The 4,630-nt window shown below is 43.0% G+C and overlaps 1 non-coding gene across 1 annotated transcript; it reads right to left on the bottom strand.

The window, feature by feature from the left end:
• Nucleotides 1-2,300: 2,300 nt before the first annotated feature.
• Nucleotides 2,301-2,374, bottom strand: trnat-agu (transfer RNA threonine (anticodon AGU)). Its single transcript has one exon. It is a non-coding gene; the product is annotated as a tRNA-Thr (tRNA).
• Between the last annotated feature and the right edge of the window lie 2,256 nt (nucleotides 2,375-4,630).

The following is a 4,630-nucleotide window of genomic DNA, read 5'->3' as shown; positions in this document are numbered from 1 at the left end:
TTGATCCATCTCTCCTGTCTATTCCGATGTTGTCTGTATCTCACTGTGTTTATTTCAGTTTCAATCTATGGGTTGATTCTAAAAGAATCTGTGTCTTACATGAAATAAATGAGGGGTCAGACAATTCTTCCTCTGACACTGGGGAACTAATGAGCCAACAGTTACAACAATATATTGTTTATTGTGATGCACCAATTACATTGTTCCATTTTGCATTATATAGGTTCAATTCTGTGCAAAAATCTGTGATCCCAACGTGTTTCCAATAGGCCGCTTTTTAATTTGACGTCACAGACACCACCATTTCACCGCAAGGTGATTCATAACTAATACACAGAGAAATCAAGCAGTGAGCTGGTATTTGAAGAAAGGGTTGTGAGACTGTAAAATGCACTGGCCCAGCAAGCAGCAGATTTAAAACAAGGTTTAAAAATCGGCAGCCTGTGGGAGGAAGGGGATGGAGGCAAGAGAGACACAGAAAAGATCAACGTGGAAACTATTGGCCCCGAATCTACTTTAAATCCCCCCACAGTATTTTAACCCATTTAATGTCAGATTCACACATTGGTGCATGTGAGCAATATAGGACATTTACTGCTGTCTCTGGTCTAAAATAACTGCTTTGTTATTTGATCCCACCCGCTGTGTTTAGGCTCTACCCTGAATATTTATCTCCGACCTAGAATCAGTTTGTAATTGGAGACAAGGTTTCTGCAGCCGGCGGGCAGGGAGCAGAGGCTGTGGCTGATCTGTGTCATGTGGGAGCAGAACACAATGTTTCTGCTGTTTATTTTCATTACCCTGCAGAATATTCCACACTGTTCTCAACATCTTACATACCGTTAAATATCGGAAGTTTTCTTTTATTGAAATGATCGCTGCGATTCTTCTGGACTTGCTAAATTTGCAGCAAATTAAATATGATGAAACCGTCATCGCCAATAATAAACAGCGTCAGCGATTTGAGAATTTAATTTCTTGGAGCAGATATTTTCGTGGCTGCGATGGCCGAGTGGTTAAGGCGTTGGACTTGAAATTCAATGGGGTTTCCCCACGCAGGCTCGAGCTTTGCTCGCAGCAGGTTCTCTCATTATTGTAATTAATTACTTCAAATAATTTATTTTCTTCAACCTGCTCCCTCTGGGAGGATTTTGGAATTTTCAATGCCGGTTTTAAGGAAACTAAAGGATTGCCGAGAGACCTGGATCACTTACTTCAAGAAGGTTTGCTGACCGAATTCCAAAAGTTTTCTGCAGATTGTCTGGAAGCTCCAGATAAGGAGGCCTCGATAGTCTCTGAGGAACCTTCGCATACACTCGGTGCTGCCCGGGAGCATCAGTCTGTGTAACCATGGGAGAGAGAGAATGGAAAGTCACTGGAAGGCTGGTTTCTGTCAGCAGCAATGGTACAGGAGCAGCCATTCTAAAGTGAAAAACAGAACACATTCCAGGAGACAGGCCAGGAGACAGACAAACGGAGTGGAGATCTGGAAGACTGACCAGATAAACAACAAGGAGGACACTAACAGATAATTCATCTCTCCCACTCCCGAAGCAGAAGAATTGACCATTCTGAGTCTTGAGTTGCACCACTGAGGTTGTACAAGTCTCTCTCTGTAAAACTTGTATTATTATGTTAATAAAACGATTTGTTTGAAAAGTTTAAAGCTTCATTTGCCAAGGAATTTTCTTGTACAATCGGGCTGCATTGGTTCCAAAGGCCGGCCCTGCTTTCGCAGAGCTTGCCTGTCGAGAGGGGAGTCCCGCAGGTCTAAATGTATCGACTGGTTTCAAAGCACCAACTCAGATTGGGGCGTATGGGACATGTGGCCCAGGAAGAGCCGTGGTAGCAGAGCACACTTAGCGGTTTAAGAGGCTGAAAGTGAATGTTGGATTAAGGTAATACCACAGGAAAATTACAATGAAATGGAAGGGGGAAAGGAAAGCTATTGATTGTGGAAGGAAGAAAACATCTGCGTTATGTTGCGGTTTCGAACCGAAGTTGCTGCGGCCAAAACGCAGAGTATTAATCACCACACAATCACGGCACCACACATCAACTACTGATGCTTGCTTTGACCACAACCAAGTAACGCACTGCACTGCATAGGGAACAAGGAGTTTTGGTGAAGAGGCCAAAATCAGCACAGCCAGAAATTCAGAAGCGGTGAAATTCGACCCAGGCCTCGCAACGACTTGGACCTTCATGCAGAATGGGAACTAGTGCAGCCACAGTTACATTTAAAAGAATTTGAGCCTTTTCACATTAAAAGAAACTCACCCCTAGAGATTCATTTTGAAAGGCTCCGCTGGGAATCGAACCCAGGATCTTCTGTTTACTAGACAGACGCTTTAACCAGCTAAGCCACGGGGCCAAATGCTGACGCAATTTCTCGCCTCCACTTACTGATGTCTATCAGCTACCAGTCACTGTCTTCTGGACTCTCAGGCCGTTTCTTATTTCTCCAGCTCTCTTGTCCATTCCGCCATGTGTCCCATTGCTGTCTGTATCTCCCACTTAATTTATCTCAGTGTCAATCTGTGAGGTGATTCTGAATGATTATCCTATGTTTGTGTCTTATATGAATAAGTGAGGGTATCAGACAATTCTTCCTCAGACACTGGAGAACTATTAAGCCAACAGTTACAACAAGATATTGTTTATTGTGATGCAGCAAATACAATATTCCATCTTGAAAGATTCAGTTTCAATTCTGTGCAAAAGTAACTGTGACCCCAACGTGTTTCCAATAGGCTGCCTTTTAATCTGACGTCACAAACGCCACCATTGCACCTCAATGTGATTCATAACTAATAAACAGAGAAGTCGAGCACTGAAAGGGTATTTGTAGAAAGCGTTGTGAGACTGTGGAATGCACTGGCCCAGCAGAGCAGCAGATTTAAAACAAGGTTTAAAAACCGGCAGCAGTGGAGAGGGAGGCAAGAGAGTCACAGTTAACATCACCTTGGAATCCACTGGGCCCGAATCTGCTTTAAATCCCCCCACTGTATTGAAACACATTTAATGTCATATTCACACATTGATGCATTTGAGCAATATATGAGATTTCACGCTGTCTCTGATCTAAAATATCTGCTTTAATATGCGAAATTATCATGGCCGAGATTAAGCACGCAGTGCAAGATTAGCAGCTCTTTGCTCTAGGAGTGTGGTTCATGTTTTGGGAATTCACATCAATTAAAATGCAAGAGGTACTGGATTCAAATCCCAGACGCGCTCTAACATTTTAATAGAATCACTTTCCTCGGCCTGGAGACATTCCACAAGTCTTCAACTAATAACCACCAGAAAATCAGCCTGTGTTCAGTATATCGTAAGAAAGCGGCAATTATGTTCTTTAAAGCAGGAGTTCAGTCCCAGAAGTGCCGAAGCTGTGAGGTCAATATGTAAATCCGTTTGCTTCCAGAAGCCTGCTCCACATTTTCCACATTCTCAATCTGTGAGCACGGGCAGGACATGTGGTAAAGGGACTTTATTAAAGGTTGTTTATACGGTTTGGAAACAGAAATACTGAAATAAAAGGGATTTTTGGATGCCTCCTTTTGGATAATGTTAGATCGAGGTTGGTGAGTCGTTAAAGTCTCAGGACTGTTAATCCAGTTGGAAGATACGTGGCCTGAAAATGTTAATCCCCAACTTAGGCAATGTTTTCTCTCCCTGTTTGTTAAAATTCTCCCACTTTCTCAAAGAAATATTTCACACAGCTCTAATGGACAGAAGATGGAATCGAGAGCTCCTTCCCCCTTTCTCACATTCATCCCTCCTTGCTTCATTTCCATCCTCCTTTTTCGCGGTTTCCTGCCTCATTGGACAAGGAGCCTGTCTTTGATGTTAACTGTGTGATCGACATCTTATCAGTTCCAGTCCTAACCTCGTCTTCTTGCAGATTTATTGAAATCTATTTGATGGAAACTCTCCAAAATATAATAAAACCACCCATTTAATGACTGTGAGTTAAAACAGGCGTTTTAATGGTGAGAGGAATCTTTAGAGGAACAGAACATCTCCTGCAGCAATAGAAATAGAGTCAGTGCCCGGCTCTGCTGTTTGGGGCAACCCTCGCCTCCTCCTGTTTCATTTTCACATCGATGGGAGAAGCTGAGAGCGAACACCAATCTACACGGGCTTTAGACTGGTTAACAGACAGAAAACAAAGAGTAGGAATGAGCGGGTCTTTTTCAGGATGGCAGGTTGTGAATAGTGGGGCACCACGAGGATCGGTGCTCGGGCCCCAGCTATTCACAATCTATATCAATGATTTGGATGAGGGAATTAAATGTATCATTTAAAAATTTGCTGATGATACAAAGCTGGGTGGCAGTGCCTGTTGTGAAAAGGATGTGAAGAAACTTCAAGGGGATCTCGACAGGCTCAGTGAGTGGGCGAGAACATGGCAGATGGAATATAATGTGGATAAATGTGATGTTATCCACTTTGGTAGAAAAAACAGAATGGCAGAGTATTTCCTAAATGGTGAAAAATTGGGGAATGCAGATGGTTAAAAGGGACTTGGGTGTCCTTGTATATGGGTCACTGCATGTGAATGTGCAAGTGCAGCAAACCACTAGCAAGGCAAATGGTATGCTGGCCTTCATTACAAGAGGATTTG

Source organism: Somniosus microcephalus, unplaced genomic scaffold, assembly GCF_052327205.1.
Source record: "Somniosus microcephalus isolate GS21.2 unplaced genomic scaffold, FLI_Smic_1.0 unresolved_chr1, whole genome shotgun sequence".
NCBI lineage: Eukaryota > Metazoa > Chordata > Chondrichthyes > Squaliformes > Somniosidae > Somniosus > Somniosus microcephalus.
The sequence above is the reverse complement of the archived record's forward strand: the minus strand, read 5'-3'. Positions and strand labels throughout refer to the sequence as shown.